The sequence below is a fragment of the Tasmannia lanceolata genome, unplaced genomic scaffold (assembly GCF_043159265.1).
Source record: "Tasmannia lanceolata isolate RefF3 unplaced genomic scaffold, GAP_Taslan_0.1 ptg000023l, whole genome shotgun sequence".
Classification (NCBI taxonomy): domain Eukaryota; kingdom Viridiplantae; phylum Streptophyta; class Magnoliopsida; order Canellales; family Winteraceae; genus Tasmannia; species Tasmannia lanceolata.
Window position 1 is genome coordinate 18,106,292 of NW_027518700.1, and position 27,355 is coordinate 18,133,646.

The following is a 27,355-nucleotide window of genomic DNA, read 5'->3' on the forward strand; positions in this document are numbered from 1 at the left end:
AGCTTAAATAGAGAGCAGAGAGCAAAAAATGGAGAAGAGAAACCGTGCACTTGCCTCCCTCACTCCATCTTCAACAGGAAAACATCCTTTCTTTCATCTTGTGGAGCCACTATAAGAACAACTTTAAGCAATCGGCGAAGAATGCAAAACCCGATGTCACAGCAAAATTTCTTGATCCAACTGTGACTGCAAAAATATTACATAAAGAAAAAATCAAATAAAAATAACAATTTACAAAAGAGCACTACACCATATATAACATATAGATACCTCCATCGAGGGAGAGATAAAGAGAGTTACAACTATTGAGAAGAAGAAAATATCATAATAAATTAGAGGGATGTTCTTAAGGGGATTTTGGTTCATAGGTGAGGACCCCGATCCTAAGGAGGTGGCGAGGAACGGGTCCCCCGTCGGTCCTTTGGATCTCCACATGAAGGAGAGCTCTACCAAGGAACTCTCAAAACGGTGCCACCCTCATAGCATAGCACAAGTGACGATATAAATGAGATACCTCTTGATCCGGAGCCAGGGCTAGAAACCAAGACGTACCTAAAACAACTCAGAGTCGCCATCCATGGATAGGCCATGGAACCCAAAAAACAAATCCTTTGTGCAATGGATAATCAGAACTATATATGGGTCCGTGCTTGATTACGTATGAGGAAGGTCCGAAGAGCACCCCCATCCGCCCGAGCGAACTCAGTCTCTTATGCCATATTTTATTAACTTGGAAGAGTTTTGGGCGAAAATCATGTGAAATGGAAACAAATATCCTTGAGAAAACGTCTACCTAAGCATGCATGACCCGGAGATGGGTAAAAGAAAAATAACATCCAAGTCTTAACTCATCACATCTAATCCTAACTGAACACATCTAAGAAAATGGTAAACAATCACATGCATATCTATAGCTAATGAGATAAACTTGTACAATGAACAAATGTCAGTAGATAATAACAAGAATAATAATCAGCAAAGATAAAGAGCAACAACTAAGCATATAAGAGTTACAACTAAGCAATATAATCAAGAGGTAATAAACTAGTAAACAACGAAGAGCTACAGCTAAGCATGTGAATAAGCAAAGCAATAAAAATACAAGCAAGCTACAGCTAAGCATGTAAGTAATCAAATAAGGAAATAATCTCAATCTGAAAAAAAACACACAAGACATAATGATAACCACAAACACAAACTCTAAAAAACAAACCCCAACACTCTAAACGTTGTAGCCCAAATCTTTGGATGGTCTGATGTTCATCTAAAGCCGCCTAAGTATCTCCGCCTCACAAGAATCAAGACAACGTAGTTCTTGCGTGCCTATTCTAAACTATGGTGCCTAAGACATCCAGACAACTAAACTAGACTCAACCTAAAAGACCAGACTGATTTTTAAAGCTTCTTGAACGTTGTTTAGGTTAAAGTGAATTGTGAATTTTAGGACTCCCTATATGCCCTAACTAAATGCAAGTTAGCAGGTGGTTCCTATATCCTATGTACACTAGGCTGTACGTGCTAGGGAAAACAATGGGCAAACTAACGCATTCTACTCTAGTCATCAGTCAGAGATGTGAATCGCCAACTGACCGAATAGAGGCGTTCCTAGCTAAGACAAACTCCTAACTCTAAAACAAACACACAATAATCAAAACACTCTATCTAGGACAAACTCCTAACTCTAAAGGATGATCATTTTTAAAATGAGTTTTGAAATATTTTTGTGTTTTTGAAAGGTTTAAATGGTTTATTTACAAATTTGACTGGACTTGGGATAAAATCCCAAGCTGCCTACATACCTTGTGGGAGAAGATCAAGCCAACGTAGTTCGGAAACAGACTTTCCTAACTACTCTCTAATTTCAGATGTTTTGAAGTTTTAATGTTTTTAAGTTTTTAAAATATTTTTCAAGTGTTTTTGAAGCTTCAAATTTTTGATGTTTTTGAGTTTAAAATGTTTCAATATTTTTGGATTTTAAAAATTTTTTCAGGTGTTTTTGAATTTTAAAATGTTTCAATATTTTTTATTTTAAAAATTTTCACCCTTTTAGCCAAAGGGAACAAATAAGAAAACACACTTTATAATCCAAAGCACGGCAGAGTGTCAACACCATAGGGTAAAACCCTTAGGTCTAAAAGGAAAACCATCAACAAGGTAAACTAATGTCCCAAAAATTACAAGGGTACACAAATAAGTAAACTAGTGTCCCAACTATGAAAGCTAGATCCCAAATAAACAGGCTCTAACAAGACTGATACAGTCTCTAAAAGGGAAGAAACAATGGCTAAAGATAGACTCATAACCAAAAGATAAACTCTAAAACTAACAGGAAAGCTCCTAAATCATAGGATAAACTCCTAAACTAAGGGGGTGACTTCAAAGCTAAAGAACATGCTCGTAGACAAATATACTAAAGAGGGAGTAGAAGTAAGTCAAAACACAACTATCACTCTATGAGGGGGTGCAAATAAGTCAAAGTATGACTAATGATGTAAGCGGTGTATAAATAAGACAAATAATGTCTCCAAACACGAAGGAGATAAACAAGGTTGCTAGTGAGACTGGGCAAGTCTCCTAGAGATAAAGGTGGGCTCCAAGTATCCCTATCATTGCCCTTGCAATGATAAATAGGACAAGATATCTAAAAGACTAAGTTAGTCTTCTAATTTAAAGGGGTACAACTTAGAGGGGGGTTTTATAAACAAGGCAAGGCATATCTCCTATAAGTAAACTCTCTACTAAAACCAAGGTACACTCCCTAAGTGGTAAGCTCTAAATAACAAGGCTTGTCTCCAAAGGAGAGCTGCCTCACGAGACCAAATATGTCTCCTAGTGGGGGCTCTATATAACTCTTTCATTGCCCTTGCAATGAGGAAAATGTTCTAATATCTAAAATGTGTCTAAAGACTAGGCTAGTGTACTAAATAAAGAGGGGAGTGCTACTTGGACTGAGCAAGTCCCCTAAAAAAATGGGCTTGGGATGACTCCTTCATCGCCTTTAACTCTAAGGGGATGGATTCCAAAATAATATGGAGCTTCTAATATTTGAAAGGCTATCATAAGGTTTGAAGAAAATGATAGAACAAAACATATAACAAATCAACGAAATAAAAATATAGACATACTTATCCTTACACTTTAGCAAACATTTTCAAAGTTACAATGTTAAGATATACTCAATTCGATTATGCATTCCTAGACAACAAGCAACATAAGCTCCATTTTATCATAATAATATTTTTAATACCTGGCTTTGTCAATTATAAAGGCCATCTTATTTCAAACCTTTTAACAACAATAAGGTTATGAGTGTGGTTTCTAAAAGTATCTTAGGTCCTCCAATTGATTTTACAAATAGATGACCAATAATGTGAAGATCATATATCCCAAAATTTCCTTTATACATGAACAAAAACATGAACAGGCATCTATATGGTCTCAATTCACAAGATAATATAAGCATAATTATCCATCATGGTAGAAATATACGTCCAAAGCATTTCCTGAGTATGTAAATGCAACATCAAAAAACAATCACATATCTATATGCTACAATAATTACATACAGTTAAAAGCGTTTGGGAATATATTATTTTTTTTAAATCACTTAAATGAATTTATTCAATAGCATTCTTTATGCATGTAAACATAGAACCTGAAGCATTCATTTGGGATATATGATTATAACAAATAAACAAAATTGCAAACACTTCGACTATAAGAGAATAAAAATCATTTGAGAAAGGCCATATTTATCTCATACCCTGTGTACTTATCTACACTATGATACCCATGAAACTTTTACTAATCAACACTATACATCTATCTGTGTCAGTTTAACAGATGGTTTCATATAAACAAATTTGGTGAGTGTAAAGAATCAACAACAAATGAAATTGTATCTTAGCCATATCAAAGTGGTATCATATCATCAATTCCGCTTGTGAACAAACATATTTTCTCAATTACACCCTGGTAAGGGTATTATCATATTATCATAAACCATTTTGTATAGTAAAACAGATAGAAAAGCATTAATGCCAAAGAATAGAAACTCCACTTTCACTCATTTTTTGGTTTGATCTCTTTAACTTCCATCTATTCTAAATCCCAACACAACTTTGGGGAGTAAAAAAAAACTAACATTATGGCAATAACTTCACTTAAGATTTCAATACTTAACACTCAACAGTTCAATGACCCAAACTTTGTATACTTGTGAACATCATATTAAGAGCCCTACACCCAGTTTCAAATTAGGGAATAAAGAATACAAGTAATATTGCATCCAACAGATTTCTATTGATGTGCAAAGGGACTGTTCAATGAAAATTACAATTCTCTAAATACTTTTATATTCTAATAAAACCTTATAAGTTGACTATAAAGAAAAGGAGAGGTTGGAATTTGATGGTGCAAAGGAATGGCTGAGAAAAGAAAAAAAAAAAAAAAACACACACACACACACATATATATAAGCACTACTCTTTTTGAACGATTGCACCATCTATCCCATTTTTAATCACCTGACAATCATTAACCCAAGAAAAACTTCTACATTTTTCCAAACAAAGAAAGATTTATCAACTGGTATATCTCACCAAACATAGTCCTACCGATTTCAAATCTATAAAACTAAGAATTGTGAACCTACAAACTCAAAAACATGAGATCTGATAGTAAAGGGCATGTGCATCTATCCAGCATTCCCAATGCACTTCATGACATGCTCCCAGTAGAACCAAATGGTATAAATTAAGGCACTAGTGAAGACCAACTAAAGCATCTTATAGACTAGGTGAATGGAACTACATGTATATGAACCCGAACAACTAAACTGTATGTACATGTGCAGCAGCTGAACTGAAACGTATATGATTAACCATCCATAAAAGAAAACCATTTAAAAAACACTAGCAATATGAAAACCTGATTATGGCACTTGAGCTAAAACAAAAGAATTGTTCAAAACCTCTTGTGTACATCAACTCAAATATATAGACAGGGCATGTACAGAGTTTCCACATTCAATAGGTTGAATATTTATATTCCAAAACTATTCATGATCAAATAAACTTTTTTTATAAATAAAAACGCATGCCTGAGTAAAATATAAAAAAGAAACTGATATAAACTTAGCTTTTGAATAAAATACAGCTTTAATGACCATATATACTCTCATAAATTTAGACTTTGTATATGCTCAATGTGAAGGGAGTAAAGTGCCTTACTGCTGCTACATTTCATAAGATTTCATCTACAGATTTGGAAATAGCACCATAGTAACCATCTACATGAGTTTTAACCCAAAAATTTGCAAGCAGCACAATGGTCCTAACTAATACAAGATCATTGGGCTTGAAACCTATGAGGTGACATTAACATGTTTCATTACTACATAATGGATGAAGAAACAAAGTTAACTCCGCTACAATTCAACACACATTTATGTACATACCCTCGTACATTCACCTCTATGTTTAAATTGCCTTAACCACAACCCAGACCAAACAAAACAATATCAATCTAAACTACAGGTATGTCTAAACTACTGTCTAAAGCATTTTATAATTCCATAACAGGTTGCTACTCTAAAAACCAGCTATATACATAAATAAGTATTGAAGCGACCATTTAAATGCATCTGATCTTATGATACTAAGAGATAGTTGTTGTTAATAGTTACAAAGAATCCTTACAGATCTCAAACATTGCAGAGAGCGAAAAACAGGGATAGGGATGGCTGATTCGGAAGTTGATCGGATCCAACGGCGGAAATGATGAATGCAAATCCCTTTCCCTTTTACTCTCTAAAATCTGCTAATGCAACTCCTCCTCCCTTCTGCTAATCTTGAAATCCCAAGGGTGATGGCAACCTAAGAGAGGGTGAATTGGGTTTAAAAATTTTCTCCCAAATAAAATGCGGAAACTAAAAACAATGGCAAATTAAAACCTTTAAGCACATAAATGAAAACAAATCACAAATGCACAAAGAGATAGAGAGAGATAGAATGAGTGCACCCAAGATTTATAGTGGTACGGTCACTACCAAGGACCTACTCCACTCCACCAACGTAACAACCCGGATTTTTAGATACAAAATTACATAACTCGGGGCATAGGAGAATATTAAATACTAAATTACATCATTTTCTCAAAGACTTTCATTTTTCCCAAGATCTCAAATACAACAACCATGTTTAGAGAGTTTACAGAAATTAGGTCTAACTTATTACATCTTAATTCAAGACATAGTTAAGACATATTTGTCCTTTGGAACAATTCTGGATTCAACTCAAGCGTTCATCTTCTTTCATCTTTACTTCACCTGAGGGTTGGAACAATAAAATAAGGAAAAACAGTGAGCTCAAATAGCCCAGTAGAGTATAAACAACAAGTGATGTAGAATTGTCAAGCTCATAAGAACATGATATTTTGTAGATAAAACATCTCACATTATAAACATGGAAAGAAAGAATAAGCACAACATACGTTCCAAACGTATAGAGAAAACTTACAGAATATGATATCAAGAAATATATATGGACTTCATTAAGCATAGATGCTTTCATTCATAGTCATATCTCAGCCCATTCATAGCCGTACCTCGGCTCATAATCCTCTAGATTTACACTTTCTAGAGTCGTCATTACCCACGTGCACATGGAGGACTATAACGCGTCCACCCGTCATCATATCATACTCAGTCCATATTCAGAATTAGGATATCACAAGATACCCCCTAAACATATCTCAAGGAAACAAGTTTCGAGGATACTAATAGAATTATAACTTTATTAGTAAAATCATTTATCTGAAAGGAATGGATCTCAGAAGGATTGAAACTCTTATGACAATTGTGAATAAAGAGAATCAAAGAAAAGAAAATACTTACATCCAATATAGCAAAAGAGAATCAAAGGGAAGAAAACCCTTACATCAAGTTAAGCAAAAAGAGAATCAAAAGATAGGGAACCCTTACATCAAATATAGCAAGGAGGGAATCATAAGATAGGGAACCCTTATAACAAAAAGAGAATCAAAGGATAGGAAAACTCCCTGGCTGAAAATATTCCGATCACAGGTTTTTCGAGCTTACACCTTGGAGTGGTTTGAACTGCAAATATCGTGTAAAAATTTAATATATTATAATTTTTAATATATTCTTATATCAAAACAGTGTCCTTGTTATCCAGATAGTGTCCTTTCTGTCTAATTTATGCTTCAGGGCAGTGTCCTTTCTGTCCAATTTATTTTATGGTTACGATGCTTAGCGGTTCACCATTCTTTGATTTAGTTTATTTCTTTGCTACTATGCTCAGCAGTTCGCATTTCCTTAATTAAAGTTTATTTCATGGCTACTATGCTTAGCAGTTCACCTTTAAGTTTATTTCACGGCTGCTATGCTAGCAATTCACCGTTCAAATATTTTTAAGGCTTGCATCGTGAGGCATTATTAACCCACCTGGCTAAGTCAATTTTATAAATTAAACCTCCATTGTGAATAAAAACTTCTCATGAGAGTTTCTAAAATATTATGATAAAACTTGCATAATCTATAGCGAATTATCACCTCTTGTGCATGCTTTATCCCAATATTTTGGAAACAAAATCTAACATAGGTGGTAGAACCGACCCATATTAGTAATACCCATGACAAATAACTTTAAAACTATCTATTATGTTGCATATTAAAGACTTACTTTTGTGGTGATGAACAGGGAAAAGTAGTTTTTCCAAGTCTTTCTCTTTCTCTTTTGTCCTTCTCTCTCTCTCTCTCTTTTCCTCTTTCTCTACTTTTCCTTAACACTCTTTCTTTTTCTTTCTTTTCTCTCTCTCTTCCTTTCTATTTTTCTTCTTCTTCTCTTCCTCTATTTATAGGGAAAGCTGAAGTGAATAGTGACATGAATAGTGACCTTTGAATAGTGACTGAATAGTGAATGGATAGTGACACTGAATAGGGAACTACAGCTTTCGTAACTTTCGTCAACTTTTTCAACTACTGTCCTAAATGCATTTACGAAAATATATAAATAGTAAATGTATAAATAAATGAATAGTAAAGGCTGCTTGAATAGTAACCGAATGATTAATATTATTTAATTATTATTTTTGTCGGTAAAGCGCAACTACTCATTAATGATAGTGGTTGTGGAGTTCACCCGCTTAGTCAGTGAGTTAATGAAAGTGGTTGCGGTGTGTCCTTCTGGTAGTGGTTCCCACTAGTGATGGGTCCCGCTGGCTGTGGGTCCCGCTATTTGTGGGTCCCACTGATGGTAGGATCCGCTTGGGTGGGGCCCGCTTGTGGTGGGGCCCGCTGGTGAATAGTACTTGGTGGGTCATACTGTGAATTAGTTAATATGAATAGTAATGTAAATAGTGTCAATGTATAGTAATTTTGAATAGTGATTATTGTGAATAGTAAATATGAATAGTGATGTAAATAATGTCAATGCATAGTAATTTTGAATAGTGATTATTGGTAGTATTCAATATATGTAAGTATATCTACTCATTTCTAATTGATATTTGGGGTGGTGGCTTAGTGGTAGGAAGCCGTTCAATCCACGCTCAGCGTCGGGTTCGAATTGCGTAAGCCCCATTATGCCAGATGTCCTCATGCCCGATTAACTCGGGGAAAAATGAGTAATGGCCGATGATTATCGACCTATGAGGCCATTTTTATTTATTATATATATATATATATAATTTTTTTTACCGGTTATTATATTCTACCCCCCTTAAAAAAAATTTCGTCCTCAAAATTTTACGTACCTTAAGAAGTAAACAAATGAGGATACTTTTGTTTCATCTCCTCCTCCGGTTCCCATGTCGCTTCCTCGATGGCTTGGCTCCTCCATAGAACTTTCACCAGTGGTATTCTTTTGTCTGAAGAATCTGTTCCTTTCGATCGAGGATTTGTACTGGTTGCTCTTCATAAGACAAATCTTGTTCCAACTTGTATTGGTTCTGTTTTCAGTACATGTGATGGGTCCGCCAAGTATTTCCTTAAAAGTGAGACGTGAAATACATCGTGAAATGTGATAAGGCTGGTGGTAAAGCTAGACGGTAAGCTACAGGTCCAATTCGTTCAAGTATTTCGTATGGTCCAATATATCTGGGACTGAGCTTCCCTTTCTTTCCGAACCTTATCACGCCCTTCCAAGGTGATACTTTTAAGAATACACGGTCACTAACTGCAAACTCCAGGTCTCGACATCAATGATCGGCGTAGCTCTTTTGTTTGCTTTGAGCCGTCCTCATATGTTGTTGGATCATACGTACTTTGTCAGTAGTTTCTTGTACTAACTCTGGGCCTAGAGGTTTTCTTTCTCCGACCTCATCCCAACACGTCAGTGTTCTACACCTCTTACCATAGAGAGCTTCATAGGGTGCACTCTGTATACTAGAGTGATAACTATTATTATAAGAAAATTCAACCAATGGTAAGTGTTGGTCCCAATTACCTTGGAAATCTATTACGCAAGCTCTAAGCATATCCTCCAGTGTCTGAATTGTCCGTTCGGATTGACCATCTGTTTGAGGATGAAAGGCAGAGCTGAAGTTCAACTTTGTCCCCCAATGCTTTTGTATACTCCTCCAAAATTTAGATGTGAAATGCGGGTCACGATCAGACACAATGGATGCTGGTACGCCGTGTAACCTGACTACTTCTTTGATGTAGAGCTTTGCCAACTGATCTAAGGAAAACATTTCTCGTATTGGGATAAAATGAGCTATCTTCGTCAGTCGATCAATGATGACCCATATTGCGTCATTTCCTTTCGTAGTCCTCGGTAGTCCCATAACAAAATCCATTGCTATAATATCCCACTTCCACATAGGCACCTCTAGTGGTTGTAAGGCTCCCTTTGGTAGCTGTCGTTCTGCTTTAACTTGTTGGCAAACCAAGCATGTAGACACGAACTCAGCAATGTCTTTCTTCATATTATTCCACCAATAATGGGTTCGAAGATCACGATACATCTTCGTACTCCCTGGGTGTATAGAGAATGCCGAACTATGTGCCTCAGTCAGCAACTTCCTTCTTAATACTGGATCAGAGGGCACACACAGTCTTGTGTTGAATCTTAAGATGTCATCTTTATCAACATTGAATTCGGGAAGTTTGCCTTTCCGAACTGCTTCGATCTTCCCTTGTAATTCAGGATCGTCGACTTGAGTTGCCTTGATTTTCTCCAATAGTGATGGTTGAGCAACCATCTGTGCTACGTAGCCCTTGGTTCTAGGTCCCACTATTTCCATACCCAGTTTTCTCAGATCTTGGAGTAAATTCTTTTGAGTGGTTAGCATTGTTGCCAAGGTTCCGGAAGTTTTTCTACTCAATGCATCTGCCACTACATTCGCCTTTCCAGGATGATAATGAATGGTACAGTCATAATCCTTTAACAACTCTAGCAACCTTCTCTATCTCATATTCAACTCCTTCTGGGAAAATATGTATTTGAGACTCTTATGATCAGTATAAATTTCACACTTTTCCCTGTAGAGATAATGTCGCCAGATCTTCATTGCAAAGATTACTGCCGCCAATTCCATATCATGCGTGGGGTAGTTTTGCTTGTGAGATTTTAGTTGGCATGATGCATAAGCTATAACTTTATCATTTTGCATTAATACGCGACCAAGCCCTTCCTTTGATGTGTCACTGTAGATCATCAATCCTCCGGTTGGTGTTGGTAATGCTAGCACAGGTGCGCTGATGAGTCTCCTCTTTAACGTTTGGAAGCTTTCCTCACATTCTTTGGCCCGGATAGACTTCGCGTCTTTCCGAGTCAACTTTGTTAATGGATTTGCTAATCGAGCGAAGTTTTCCACGAACCTTCTATAATAGCCGGCAAGTCCCAAGAAACTCCGAATATCGGTTGCTGTCGTGGGTCTTTGCCATTCTTTGACGGCTTTAGTCTTCGCTGGATCCACATAAATTCCTTCTCGGGTGACTATGTGACCCAAGAACGCCACTTGCTGCAACCAAAATTCACATTTACTGAATTTGGCATACAACTTCTTCTGTCGAAGTGTTTGTAAAACAATCTTCAGATGTTCCTCATGTTCTTCGCGACTCTTAGAATAGACAAGAATATCGTCGATAAACACCACTACAAATTTGTCAAGATAATCATGAAATACTCTATTCATTAGATCCATGAATACGGCTGGGGCATTCGTTAGTCCGAATGGCATGGCAACGAACTCATAATGTCTGTATCGAGTGCGGAACGCCGTCTTTGGAACGTCTTCCTTCTTTACTTTCAGCTGGTGATAACCAGATCTGAGATCGATCTTGGAGAAGTACATAGCACCTTGAAGTTGGTCGAACAAGTCATCGATTCTGGGCAACAAGTACTTGTTCTTTATTGTGACATTGTTCAGTTCTCGATAATCAATGCACAACCTCATTGATCCATCCTTCTTCTTTACAAATAGGACAGGAGCTCCCCAGGGTGATACACTGGGCTGGATGAATCCTTTGTCTAATAGTTCTTGCAGTTGCTTCTTTAGTTCCTCCAATTCTATCGGCGCCATTCGATACGGTCTTTTGGATATTGAATTTGCTCTCGGTACTAGCTTGATAGAGAACTCCAGTTCCCGATCCCGTGGGGGTCCTGGTAGATCATCAGGAATTACATCCACGTACTTTTGCACAATAGGCACGTCCTCCAATTTCATCTTCTTGTTACTCGTGTCCACAACTTGAGTGAGGTATCCTTCACAACCCTGTTTTAATAATTGTCTTGCCTGCAATGATTATATTAATGCTGGAGTTTTGTTTCTTTCAAGGCTTTTATATACAAGTTGGGGTTGATCAGGAATAGTAAACCTGACTTCTTTCTTGTAACAGTCTATGTTTGCATGGTTTAAAGTCAACCAATCCATTCCCAATATAATATCAAATTCTAAAATAGGTAAGGAGATAAGATCTACCAATAATTTTCTACCACAAATATCAACAGAGCATGCTCGATAAAATCTTGACGTAACTAGAGAATTTCTACCAGGCGTTTTAACAGAAAGTTCAAGATCTAACTTCTGAAGTGGTATGTTCAAAAGCTTGGCAAACTTGGGTGAAACGAAAGAATGCGTAGAGCCAGAATCAAATAATGTATGTGCATTCTTTGAACTTAAGACAAAGTACCTGTCACCATATCATTCGTTGCCTCTACTTCAGCAGTTGTGATAGCAAAAGTATGGGCATGTCCCTTTGGCTGTTGTTGTTGGTGTTGTTGTCGGCCTCCTCCTATTGCTCTAGGCTTGGTGCACTGATTTGAAAAGTGTCCCATCTCGTTACAATTGAAATATTTGATGTCTGGGCGAGCACTCAGGGTCTGCTTGAGGGTTGACTGACTGTTCCGAGTCAAAGTTGGATTTTGTTCCCATTTTGGGACCGTCTTGCAATCTTTTGTCATGTGTCCCTCCATTCCACATTGGAAGCATTTCCGTGTCCCCATATAACAAACACCTCCATGTCTCTTTCCACATTTTGAGCAGTGTTGCTGGTTTCCTACTTCCTTGAGATCAGGTCTCTTTGTTCCAGATCCTCCTGGTTGGCTTTCATTCTTTCTCTTTTCGCTGGTCAACTTGTTTTTGGATTGCTGAAAGTCCAAATATTTAATTTCCACTTTCAAAGCACGTCTCACCACAACTTTGTAGCTTTGAAAGTCCAAAGCTGCTAATGCCTGCCTAACACTAGGCTTTAATCCGTATTAGAATTTGTCCACCTTACTTTGAACGTCAGTCACTAGGTGGGTTGCATATCGAGCCAGTCTTGTAAATTTTGCTTCATATTGAGAGATTGTCTCTCCCTCTTCTTGCTTTAATGAAATAAATTCTCTCACTAGTTGAGCTTTTAGTGGTTGTGAGAAAATTTTTCGAGGAAGATTCTTTTGAATTCATTCCAACACATTGCGTTCATTTCTTCTTCGGTTTTTGTATTTTGGATTAAATTTCACCATTGATCTGCGTCACCATCCAATCTATACGTTGCCAATCTTACACGTTGTTGGCTGGTGCAGTCGATCACCGAAAAGATCTTTTCGATGGAGTGAATCCATCTTTCAGCTTCTAAGGGCTCTGTAGTTCCCGAGAAGGCTGCAGGATGTTGCCTTATAAATTGTTCTAGTATAGCTCCTTCGTTTTGAAGTGGTGCAGATGGGGCTCTTTGTTGGTTCATGTTTGCTGTCATTGCTTGGGCTAGTTGTGCCAACGCATTGGCAATGGCATCATTTACTGCGTTGTTGTTTCTAATGTTGGATGTAGGTTGTACATTTCTTGCTTGTCTTTCTCTGCGTGGCCTGCCACGTCCCCTCTTTGCCTCAGCCTCGATTGCAAAAATATGTTCCTGATTCTCCGCTATCTTCATATCATAGTATGACGTCAGTAATCTAAACTAAAACTCATAAGCATTTTTATTAATTTCACATAAATATCACAGAATACATAAGTCCTATAATAACCAACGACTAGCGGTATAGTTAACATATTCTAACCATATTGTAACTTAAACATCTTGATAGGGTAAATCCTAATCCTATCCTTTTGGATCCTAATCTCCAAAACCGACTAAACTTCGCTTTGATACCAAATGTAATAACCCGGATTTTTAGAAATACATAACTCGGGGCATAGGAGAATATTACATACTAAATTACATCATTTTTCTCAAAGACTTTCATTATTCCCAAGATCTCAAATACAACAACCATGTTTAGAGGGTTTATAGAAATTAGGTCTAACTTATTACATCTTAATTCAAGACATAGTTATGACATATTTGTTCTTTGGAACAATTTTGGATTCAACTCTAGCGTTCCTCATCTTTCATCTTTACTTTACCTGGGGGTTGGAACAATAAAACAAGGAAAAAGAGTGAGCTCAAATAGCCCAATAGGGTACAAACAACAAGTGAGGTAGAATTGTCAAGCTCATAAGAACATGATATTTTGTAGATAAAACATCTCATATTATAACATGGAAAGAAAGAAAAAGCACAACATACTTTCCAAACGTATAGAGAAAACTTACAGAACATGATATCAAGAAATATATATGGACTTCATTAAGCATAGATGCTTTCATTCATAGCCATATCTCAGCCCATTCATAGCCGTACCTCGGTTCATAATCCTCTAGATTTACACTCGCTAGAGTCGTCATTACCCAAGTGCACATGGAGGACTATAACGCGTCCACCCGTCATCATATCATAACTCAGTCCATATTCAGAATTAGGGTATCACAAGATAAACCCTAAACATATCTCAAGGAAACAAGTTCCGAGGATACCAATAGAATTATAGCTTTATCAGTAAAATCATTTATCTGAAAGGAATGGGGTCTTGAAGAAAGGATCCCCCTTAGATTCTCATCAGTTGTGGATCTCAGAAGGATAGAAACTCTTATGATAATTGTGAATAAAGAGAATAAAAGAATAGAAAATACTTACATCCAATATAGCAAAAGAGAATCAAAGGGAAGAAAACCCTTACATCAAGTTTAGTAAAAAGAGAATCAAAAGATAGGGAACCCTTATATCAAATATAACAAAGAGGGAATCAGAAGATAGGGCTTATAGCAAAAAGAGAATCAAAGGGAAGGAAAACCCCTACCTGAAAATTTTTCGATCACAGGTTTTTCGAGCTTACACCTTGGAGTAGTTTGAACTGCAAATATCCTGTAAAAATTTAATATATTATCATTTTTAATATATTCTAATCTCAAAATAGTGTCCTTGTTGTGCAAATAGTGTCCTTTCTGTCTAATTTATGCTTCAGGGCCGTGTCCTTTCTGTCCAATTTATTTTATGGTTACGATGCTTAGCGGTTCACCATTCTTTGATTTAGTTTACTTCTTGGCTACTATGCTCAACAGTTCGCTTTTCCTTAATTAAAGTTTATTTCATGGCTACTATGCTTAGCCGATCACCTTTAAGTTTATTTCACAGCTACTATGCTAGCAGTTCACCGTTCAAATATTTTTAAGGCTTGCATCGTGAGGCATTATTAATCCACTTGGCTAAGTCAATTTTATAAATTAAACCTCCATTGTGAATAAAAACTTCTCACAGGAGTTTCTAAAATATTATGATAAAACTTGCATAATATATAGGGAGTTATCGCCTCTTATGCATGCTTCATCCCAATATTTTGGAAACAAAATCTAACATAGGTGGTAGAACTGACCCATATTAGTAATACCCATGACAAATAACTTTAAAACTATCTATTATGATGCATATTAAAGATTTACTTTGGTGGTGATGAACAGGAAAAAGTAGTTTTTCCAAGTCTTTTTCTTTTTCTTTTCTCCTCTCTCTCTCTCTCTCTCTTTTTCCTCTTTCTCTACTTTTCCTTAACACTCTTTCTTTTTCTTTCTTCTCTCTCTCTTCCTTTCTGTTTTTCTTCTTCTTCTCTTCCTGTATTTATAGGGAAGCTGAAGTGAATTGTGACATGAATAGTGTTTGAATAGTGACCTTTGAATAGTGAATGGATAGTGACATTGAATAGGGAACTACAACTTTCGTAACTTTCGTCAACTTTTTCAACTACTACCTTAAATGCATTTACGAAAATATATAAATAGTAAAGGTATAAATAAATGAATAGTAAAGGCTGGTTGAATAGTAACCGAATGATTAATATTATTTAATTATTATTTTGTCGGTAAACGCAACTACTCATTAATGATAGTGGTTGTGGAGTTCACCCGCTTAGTCAGTGAGTTAATGAAAGTGGTTGCGGTATGTCCTTCTGGTAGTGGTTCCCACTAGTGATGGGTCCCGTTGGCGGTGGGTCCCGCTATTTGTGGGTCCCACTGATGGTAGGACCCGCTTGTGGTGGGGCCCGCTGGTGAATAGTACTTGGTGGGTCATACTGTGAATTAGTAAATATGAATAGTGATGTAAATAGTGTCAATGTATAGTAATTTTGAATAGTGACTATTGTGAATAGTGATGTAAATAATGTCAATGCATAGTAATTTTGAATAGTGACTATTGGTAATATTCAATATATGTAAGTATATCTACTCATTTCTAATTGTCATATGGGGCGATGGCTTAGTGGTAGGAAGTCGTTCAATCCACGCTCAGCGTCGGGTTCGAATCGTGTAAGCCCCATTATGCCAGATGTCCTCATGCCCGATTAACTAGGGAAAAAATGAGTAAGGGCCGATGATTACCCACCTATGAGGCTATTTTTATTTAATTATTATTATTATATATATATATATATATTACCGGTTATTATAACCAAGACTTCTTGGTGATTTCAATACGGATTCCCTTAATGACGGGGAGCCAACCCAATTACAAAGATGGTTTGGCTCCACCTAGCAAGACTCGCCACGAACCGGAGAAAGCTTTGCATATCCAACACTCGTTCTTGGGATCGCTACGCGTCCCTTCGTACTCGCCAAATTACAATGATCTTCTTTGAAGAAAGAAAACTAAAATCCCTTCAAGAGGGTTACCGAAGATGGATGAAAGATGTAGAAAGATAAGCCTAAATCCACTTCTTTGTTTATAGATGAGAGAGGCACAAAAACAACTTTGATTTGATCTTTAGGATGTTCAAGATGCTGCAAAAAGATGGTTTAGAAAGGTTTATATAGTGTATATATAGCCCATTTGAAAATATGACCGTTTGGGGGTAAAACTGTAAAAAACTGGGTTGAAAAAGTCAACTTGCGCAAGCCCCAACGGCTACTTTGCCCGACCGTGCCACAGCGGTCGCCCGCCTCTATCGGGCGCCCTTTTTTATTTTCAAATTTCTTACCGTCGCGGTCGACCGGCCCAATGGCGGTTACCTTTCTGCGGTCTACCGGACCTTGGCGGTCGCCCGCCCAAACCATGTTGGAATGGTTCTGATTCAACAGAACCATTTCCACGGTCGCCCGGATCACCCCGGTCGACCGGCCCGCCAATATCCGGCTTGTGTTGGATTTCCAGCTAACTTGCTGCGGTCGCCCAGGACACCCCGGTCGACCAGCCCTACGAAAAATTCTATTTTTACCTTAAAAGATAAGGGGCTTCTAGGCTATGGTCTTTGGGCTTAAGTCCTATGTTTTCAAATACATTTTCAAGTTAGTTTTAAAACATGGTTAAGTACCTTTGACATGTCTAAAAACAAATGAGAGGAGAATACATTCTAAAAAGACTTGAAAAGCACTTCAATCTTCTCTTGAACTTCAAGGCTTCAAGTCAATTTCACTTCTTAGATCGTCCAAGCTTTGGCACTTCAAATGCTTTCCAATTAAACTTATAGGCCTCGATCCAAGCTTCTTTGAATGCAAACTAATGGGATCTACAACTAAAGACAATCAAACTCATTAGAGATACAAAATCACTTGAGATTGGAATCATCAAAACAAGAATGAGATGCCAAGGGTGAGAACCATTGGGCTTACATTCTCCGCGTTTTTGATGATGACAAACATAAGAAATATTTCAATTAACGCATATACATTTCTCTCCCCCTTTGGAATCAACTAAAAGTTGGGGCAAGTGACAAATAAAGAGAATAAAATTTTCAATTATTAGGCTCCCCCTAAATCAAGGAAATTTTGTAAACAACAACTCCCCCTATTTGATTGACAAATATTATAGATGAGGGATTGTCAAAACGATATACAAAATAAGTTAAAGCTCTCCCATTTTGTGAAAATAACTCCCCCTATCAAAGATAAAAACTCAAAACAAGAGGGAAACACTTTTATTTTTTTTCTTTGATAAAAAATAAACATGCAAAGGTAAGCAAATAACCAAGAATACATTTGAACCTTGGGCTTTAAATCACAAACTCTGAAGGATATTCAAGATTTAGTACAAGCCCCTAAACTAAGCCAATTTCAAGATGAAATCAAGTTGGGGCTTTGGGAATCCAAGCTTTACGGCTATCCCTACTTAGCTTAGATGCACATTGAAATTGATAATGCCCATGAAGGCCACAATAATGACATCTAACTAACGGATTAGCAAGACTAGTTCGATTATGATAGACGGCTCTCTTCTTTTGAGCGGCCGACCACTCACTTCTTTCCTCTGTGGGCACAATGTATCCATCTTCAATTAATTCCCACATTTCATAATCTAAAGATTGTAAAAAGAAGCTCATCCGGGTTTTCCAATACCCGTAATTTGAACCATTAAAGTATGGGGGTCTAGAAACGGATTGTCCTTCAACATATTTGGATGGGGTTGCCATTATCATTTTCTCTTCTATTTTTAAAATTTTCAAAAACCTAAATAAGAGCCCCGTACTCTGATACCAAGTGAAATCCCAGGGGTGATGGCAACCCAAAAGGGGGTGAATTGGGTTTAAAAACCTTTTGCCAAATAAAATACGGAAACTAAAAACAATGGCAAATTAAAACCTTTAAGCACACACATGAAAACAAATCACAAATGCACAAAGAGATAGAGAGAGATAGAAAGAGTGTACCCGAGATTTATGGTGGTTCGGTCACTACCAAGTACCTACTCCACTCCACCAAGACTTCTTGGTGATTTCACTACGGATTCCCTTAATGGAGGGGAATCAACCCAATTACAAAGATGGTTCGGCTCCGCCTAGCAAGACTCACCACGAACTGGAGAAAGCTCCGCGTCCCTTCACACTCGCCAAATTACAATGATCTTCTTTGAAGAAAGAAAACTAAAATCCCTTCAAGAGGGTTACAAAAGATGGATGAAAGATGTACAAAGATAAGCCTAAATACACTTCTTTGCTTAGAGATGAGAGAGGCACAAAAACAACTTTGATTTGATCTTTAGGATGTTCAAGATGTTGTAAAAAGATGGTTTAGAAAGGTTTAGATAGTGTATATATAGCCCATTTAAAAATATGACCGTTTGGGGGTAAAACTTTAAAAACTGGGTTGGAAAAGTCAACTTACGCAAGCCCCGACGGCTAGTTTGCCCGACTGTCGTGGTCGACCGAACCACAGTGATCGCCCACCCCTATCGGGCGCACTTTTTTATTTTCAAATTTCTTACCATTGGGCGGTCACCCGATGAGGGCTACCTGTTTGCTTAAAAATTCGGCTCAAAACCTTTCCGCGGTTAACCGGACCTTGGCGGTCGCCCCCCAAACCATGCTGGAATGGTTTTGATTCAACAGAACCATTTCCGCAGTCGCCCGAATCACCCTGGTCGACCGGCTGTAGACACCCCATTTTGACCGTACCCTAAAACCTGGAAAATGTCTATTTTTGGGTCATTGTGAAGCCTCTCTAGAGCCCGAGTGACCCCAGAATCCTATTAGAAACCTTTATTTTGATGTCCCATCCTTTTCTCTTGGTTCTTCAAAAAATTGGAAAAATTACAAAGTACCCTTGAGTTCTTGGTATTGGCACTACTTATTTGCACCCCTAAGCTTCAATGCTCGATTTCAACTACATGTTGATATTTTCACCAACTTGTCTTGTACATTTATGCCCCAAGAGCTACCAGGGAATTGTTACCTTCTCCCAAGAATGTTCTTGCAAATGTTTAGAGAAAATGGTTGAAAAATTGAAAAAAATACAAGATGAATTTCTGACATTATTGAAGTTAAGTGTGTGGGTATCATTCCTCTTATCAACAGACAAATCAAAGAGAAAGAGAAAAGACAAGTTGAGGTAGTATAATAATCAGAACATGGGTGTGCGGAGATCGACCTTGATGCCCCCTGTTTTCATATCAAGCAAGAATGAGGAAAAGGACGGAGTAGTGGTGCTGATACCAACTTATATGTATCATCAAAGCCTTTCTTGTACAACAAAATCATAAGAGAACTTTTAACCGTGTAATTAAAGGGAAAAGGTCAACTATACCGGCTTTAGACATGCCTAAGGTTTTCAGGTTCCTCCAAACATTTCGAGGCATCAAAGCAAAATCTTCAACAGAGGTGTATAAGCATGCACCTGCAAGAAGAGCTAAGGAAAGTATTGTTAGTGGGCTTTCGTGCATTGGGTATGCAAGCTTTCCCAAGCCACGAAGGATACTATCAGCTTCCTTAGGAAAAGATTCTAATTGACTATGTCGAGCAAATGGGATATAATCTATCAGCAGAGTTGTTGCATGAGTTCTTAGAAAAAAAAATGGATGGGTCGGATCATGCCAAAGCTACTACTTGATCCCATGTACTTGAAACTATCCAGACACCCTTTTAGAGTAAAAGATTGGTCATGAATACTAAAGGGGGGTTTGACCCAAAAGAAGAAAGGGGGTGAAAAAACGATTGGGGTTTTTAGAGAGGGGGGATTCTCATTCGTTTCAGATAGAAAGAGGGAGAGAAAGGGTAGAGAAGAGATTTTGGGTTCCCTTCTCCGATCAACCTATATCTGCACCCCATCTTCATCTATAAAAGAGCTCGATTGAGTTCTTTGAGGGGGGGATCTCATTTTTGCAATGAAAATCCAGAGAGAGGAAAAAGAGAGCTGAGTTTTCTTTTAGGGTTTCATCATTTCCCTCTTCTTCTCCGGCGAGATCCGGCAAGATCCGGCCTGATTCCGGCCAATTACGGTCAATTACTCCTTCTCCTATACACCTTTATATCTCATCTCCTTGGCTGAATTATTTTTTTCTAACCCTAGCTCCTTGATTTTCAAAGAAAAACCCTAACAAAGCTAAAGAAATTGCAAACCTTAACCTACCTTCATATTCTCCGGTGAATCCTACCGGATTCCGACAAAGAATTCCGGCCAGTTGTCCTTTCCCCTTTTGCATTAGTAGATTTGTCATTTCCACTTTCTTTTACCTTAGTTTCAGCTTGAGAAAGCCTAGATCTACTCATCTTGGCCAAGACCTAGGTACTTTCCTTTTCTTTAACCAATTTTTGGGGATCTCGCCGGGATCCGACTCAAATCTCCTTCAATAAATCCAAAGATCCAGTCATCTACCCCTTAGATCCGACCATTTACCTCGCAGATTTTCACTGCTGCAAACACTTTTATCCAAATTTTTACTTCAATCACTAACGCTAGCATCGCCTTCATCACTGCCAGCCATCGCAAATGCCCAATCTAACAAGAAGAAAAGTCTTTTGGAGCTAATTTTGTGGCCAAAGATTCCATCATGCTCATCTCAGGTAATCTTCTCCTCCTTTCCTAATTTGTGATTTGAATGAGATCATATAAAATTATGGTAGCTTGGGGATTGGAATTGGTTTGCAGTCTTCCATGTCCCTTGAGAAGTTAAAGTGAATCCATGGAAATCAAGGTGTTTAAAACATAACTTTGATTTCAATTCTCTGGTTCCATCTTAAATGCAATTAAAAGAACATCTCCTATATGTATCTCGTTATTAGGAATAGTATCATCACACCCATGCTTAGTTACAAGAATATAATCAGCTTACCTCTATTTATTATTCTTGTTCTCAATTCTCTTTTCCTCTGGAGCTATGTTAAGCTTGGGTAGATGGATTTTGCTTTAGTATTGTTGATCCTTGGCAATGACATAACCTGGGAGTTTTCCTTCATTGAGTTGTAAAATTACTAACATAGTGGTGGCTGATTTCAATTGAAATCTGAAAATCAAAGTATAAAGGGGATCAGTGGCAGGTGGTCATTAAGACATGGTTGTATTCAGGTTATTTTACACTTTGCATACATAGTGTTGATGTATAGGCATCGTCATGGACATATCCTGTTGGGGTAAAAGTGGTAGAAGGTTCTATTCTTTTAAGATATAAAGCCTGATTTAAGAAAAGGTTTTCAGCTTTCCTTCTTTGAGAGATCAGTTGTAGCAGTTGTCCATGCTTTTCATTGTTTTCCACATTTGTATCCACATTCCAGGTTAAAGGCTATAGGATGTTTTGTTTGTCGAACAGATTTTGATATAAGTATATGGATATAATTCCAGTTTCAGCTTTCAATAACTCTGACCCTTGACTTATGTCACGATCTTTTGCTCAGTCCTTAGTATTGAACCTGAGAATAACAAGTTTTGGACCTTGGAATCTCACAAGTCCTTTGATATGATGCATGGTTGTTATATGCAAAACTGAAGAAGTTTGATCTATTTGTTTCATTTTTGAATATTCTGCTATACGATTGAAAGGCACAAGTCAATTTTCAAAAGATGTTTAGACCATGTTTGAAGTGGTGGTTTAAGCATTTCAAATATACAGGGTTTCATTGGAAAGGTATTTCAATTGAGTTTCCTGCAATAAAATTGTCGGTTATTTACTGTATAGTAATCAAGTTATTATATTTATATGTCTTAATCATTGGGTAATACTAGTGAAAATGTCATACCTTTAGGAGACAGGCTTTGTCTCGGTAGAAAGGCTTTCTCATTTAGGAGACCATAGTAGTCCCGTTAGTGAGTCATGTGTAGGAGACCATCCGAGTCTCACAAGTTGTACCCCTACTAGTTGAAGACCAACTCGGTCTATTAGTTGCCTAATCCTTCCATCATTGCATGGGGAATGATAAGTTACTTGGAGCCCTCCGTAAGAGACATTCAGTGTCTCATTAGAGTTAGTTGTTCTTCCTATAGGAGACAGGCTTTGTCTCATTGATTACAGTTGTCCTCTCTTCTAGGAGACTTGCCTAATCTCACAAACATCCTTGTTTGTCTCTCCTTCCAGAAGACATGCTTTGTCTCACTAGATGGCCATCCTCATTTAGGAAGACTCACCCAGTCTCATCTTTTTTCATTTAGGGAGACTTGCCCAGTCTCATCCTTTTCTTTTAGGAGACTCACACAGTTTCATTTTCTTGTCGATTCTTCTCTTTTATGGGACAGGCTATGTCTCATTGATCCTAATGGCCATTTTCATTTGAGAGACATGCCTTGTCTCATCTGTACATTCTTTCAGAGAAGAGCAGTGCAAGACTTCATTTTGATTTAGTTCTTCTCCTTTCTCTTAGGGTCTAACTCAGTCTTCTTAGGTTTTCACACCTTCTCCAGATTTCATCCATTCTGTCATCTATTTGAGTCACCGATTTGCTTGTTTAAGACAACCCTTAGGCTAAAAGGATTTCATCTTTTCATCTGACACTTCTCCATGCTATGGATCATATGAGTGGTCTTCTCCTTCTGATTGTCTATTTGTTTCCCCTTCGGCTAGAAGGAGAATCCTTTAAAAATTCAAAAACATTGAAACACTTCAAAACATAAAAAACACATAAAAAACATTTGAAAAATCCAAAAACATCTCAAATTCAAGAGTCATTAAGAGTAGTTAGGAGAGTCTGTTTCCAATCTACGTTGGCTTGATCCTCTTTCACGAGGTACGTAGGCAGCTTGGGATCCATATCCCAAGTTCAGTCAAACCTTTGAAAATAAATATTTAAAACCTTCCAAAAATATAAAAATTCTTCAAAACCTTTTCAAAAAGATCTTCCCCTAGAGTTAGGAGTCTATCCTAGATGTTTGGGGTATTTTAGAGTTAGGAGTCTGTCCTGATTGTGTTTGTTCTAGAGTTTGGAGTCTGTCCTAGCTAGGAGTATGTTACGCCTCTGTCCGGTCAGTTGGCGATCCACATTGCCGAATGATGACTAGACTAGGATACGCTAGTGATCCCATTATTTTCCTTAGGAACACAGCCTAGTTATACATAGGATGTAGGGCCCACCTGCATTAGACTAGGTTAACTTGCATCTAGTCAGGGCATATAGGGAGTCCTAAAAATCTATAATTTACTTGAATTTAAATAATCGCAAAAGAAGCTATTAACAACAGGTCAAGTCTTCTAGATCGAGTCTAGGATAGCAGTCCTAGATGGGTTAGGCATCATAGTTTAGAATAGGGCGGAGAACTACGTCGCCTTGATTCCTATAAAGAGGTGGGGATACGTAGGCTTCTTTGGATGAACATCAGATCATCTAAAGACTCGGGCTTAAGCATTAGAGTCTTAGGGTCTGTTGTTAGCCCTTTAGGGCTTGTATTTGTATATTGATGATGATTTTTGCATAGGATCATGATAGTCCGTATTCATTACTTGTTTTAATTAAATGCTTAGCTGTAGCATTTTTTTGCTTATTCGTTTTACTTACATGCTTAGTTGTAGCACTTACCTGCTTTGATTATCAGTTAGCTGTAGTGCTTTATTATTTTACTGCTTATCATATCAGTCATTTACTACTTTCGAGATGGGATGTGTTAGGTTTTTATATTATATTAGACGCTATGTGTTCGCCATAATGTAGATAGGCACTATGTGTTTGCCCTTAGATTTTTTATTTCATTACTGCTTATCATATCTGTCATTTACTGCTTTCTAGATGGGATGTGTTAGGATTTTATATTATATTAGGCGATATGTATTCGCCCTAATGTAGATAGGTGCCATGTGTTCGCCCTAGGTTTTTACTTCATTACTGCTTATCATATCTGTCATTTACTGCTTTCTAGATGAGATGTGTTAAGATTTTATATTATATTAGGCGCCATGTGTTCGCCCTAATGTAGATAGACGTTATGTGTTCTCCCTAGGTTTTATTTTATTGTTTATTGTTTATTTCATTTACTGTATTCTTAATTCATTTCACAATTAACTGCTAGTTTTAGATTTCTCATCCTGTGCAAACCTTATACCTTTAGCTGTAGCATGCATGTGTTTGTCCATCAGAACTTAGACACCAATTAGGCATGAACTCATAACCTAACTATTCTTAGGTGATATTTCTTTTATTTCTTTTGTGTCTGCTTATTATTCATCTCCGAGACATGCAAGATTAGATAGACGTCTTCTCGGAGATATATATTCCCATTTCACATGGCTTTCGCCCAAAACTCTTCAAAATCAATAAATAAATGTCATAAGAGACTAGGTGCTTGCACTTGGGCGGATGAGGTGCTCTTCGGACCTTCCAAATTCGTAACCAGGCACGAACCTTTTGTATCTCTGGTTATCCATTACAACAGAGCATAGTATGGGATCCAGGGCCGACTTCCTTGGATGGTGACTCTTCTTTGTTTAAGGTATGTCTCGAATCCGGGCTAGTCCCCGAATCGAGAGGTATCTCACTTTACATCGCTACTCATGCTGTGAGAGGCATCTTTCGAGAGTTTCTTGGTAGAGCTCTCATTCATATGGATTATCTAGAGACTTTCGGGGGCTCGTCCCCTGCCTCTCTCGGATCGGGGTCCACACCAGCCCCCAATATTCGGCAAGTGCTGGATTTCTTGCTAACTTGCTGCGGTCGCCCGGGACACCCGGTCGACCGGCCCTATGAAAAATTCGAGTTTTACTTTAAAAGATCAGGGCTTTTGGGCTATGGTCTTTGGGCTTAAGTCCTATGTTTTCAAATACATTTTCAAGTTAGTTTTAAAACATGGTAAGTGCCTTTGACATCTCTAAAAACAAAGGAGAGGAGAACACATTCTAAAAAGACTTGAAAAACACTTCAATCTTCTCTTGAACTTCTAGGCTTCAAGTCAACTTCACTTCTTGTATCTTTCAAGCTTTCGCACTTTAAATGCTTTCCAATTAAGCTTCTAGGCCTCGATCCAAGCTTCCTTAATGTGATCTACAACTAAAGATAATCAAACTCATTAGAGATACAAAATCACTTGAGAATGGAATCATCAAAACAAGAATGAGATACCAAGGGTGGGAACCATTGGGCTTACAAATCTTCTTGAAATCCCCAAAACCTGCTTTTCCTCTCACAAAAATTATTCCTAACTCTCCTTATAACCAAATTACTTTCAATTCCACCAAAATGATTCACTATTCTTCTCTCTATCAGACCATTGAAATAAAACTAAAAAACAAACTTTGAAAGAAATGAGGACTAAGTAGCAATGAAAGTGGGTTGCAAGGAAATAAGATGGGAAATTGGGTCTGATGGAACATGAATGGCTGATAAGGGTTATGACTGAGGAAATCATACTCACTATAATATCAGATTAGTCCTTTTAAACCAAAAAATAATAATACTTTATATAATTTTGGTTCATTTACTTGTCACCATATGAATAACACAGTATTTACAATCCGCATACATGAAACTTATATCATAAGTAACCAAAGCAATAGAACAAACAAATTAATTACAACAGGATTGTAATAAAATGTCCTAAATGAGGAACTTAAACGTCATGAAATTTAACTCTGCTTCATTAATAATTTCGTGCTTAATAAAGATACGCCCACAAGATTTTCATAGAAGAAATAACTATCATTCATAGCCTTTCAAATCACTGCCAAAACGAGAATACCTAAGTTAAAACTTTTAAGAGGATTAACAAATAATCCGTTTCATCACTTTGAGTTCCTTCAATTTTAATTCTTTAGCCAATAAAGAGTTGATATTTAACACAAATGCTTTTTTTTATAGCAGGATCTTAAGAAAATTCTAGGAAAAATAGATTCCGCGCAACTTAAAGACTAAATACACCAAAAAGAAAAATCTATATAAAAACGAATCAAATGATTTCCGGAATAAATTGATGAGATCTTATAAATTTTTATCTATTAAGGAACTATATCATTTTTCTCAAAAAAGATGAATAGGATCTACAGAAATTTCACATATTTGAACCTCAAAAGCATATAAGGAACAATGATAGCGCTACCTTTATTGCAGCAATTCAAGCACAAAAATCTACTAACCTGAAACGAGATTTTCCTTCCTCTTTTAACTTTCCTTTCCCACTGATGCTGCAGAGAAACAAAAGCTCCACAAGAAAGTAATTGATCTTGTACAGATCTAACAAAATTTGAGCCTCAATGCAAAATCCTGCCAGAGAGAAATTAAATCTAATAGGAACTCAAGCGAATTCACTGGAAGAGCTAGCCGGAGAAGATGACCATGATCGAAGAAGAAAAGTTTTGAGTTAGGGTTTCTAGCAAAGGCTCTCTTCATACTCTCTCAAAATTTGGGGAATAAAAGAAAACCCTAGCTTCTATGAGAAGGTCCTCAAATGAGAGCCCTCATCTTATATTTATAGAGGATTTGTAAAATTAATCTCCCCCATAAGTTGCCCAAGCACCCCCTCGTAAATACATTTAACACTGTTTTGACAAAACCGAGTGGTCCACAAGAAAAGTTTTAATAGGAAATAAGGGAATAAATTCGCCCCTTTAAGTTACCAAGGGACAACCTCTTGCTACATTACACATTAACTGAACTACCCCTAAATTGGATAAATCACCTCCCTTCTGCTACACAATTTTACACTACACTACCTACTACGCTCGCTCTTTGGGCAAACCACAACGGATTTAGACAAAAATTTGCAGGGACTTACTTAGCACCCTAACCTACTCTAGGGACAAACTTGGGACCCTAGATCATTGATTTACTTGGGTTTTTGGTCAAACAAAATGAATAGGGGTTCGGTCAAAATGGGGTGTCTACAGATGTTATAAATAATGGAATGGGAAACCAAACGAATAGGA

At 37.3% G+C, this 27,355-nt stretch overlaps 1 long non-coding RNA gene across 1 annotated transcript; it reads right to left on the reverse strand.

Annotated features, from left to right (window-relative positions):
* On the reverse strand, positions 1-26,849 carry LOC143856098 (uncharacterized). The gene is made up of 3 exons (XR_013238103.1): positions 26,567-26,849; positions 5,700-5,876; positions 1-186 (listed from the first exon to the last, which is right to left on the reverse strand). It is a non-coding gene; the product is annotated as an uncharacterized LOC143856098 (long non-coding RNA).
* Positions 26,850-27,355: the final 506 nt, after the last annotated feature.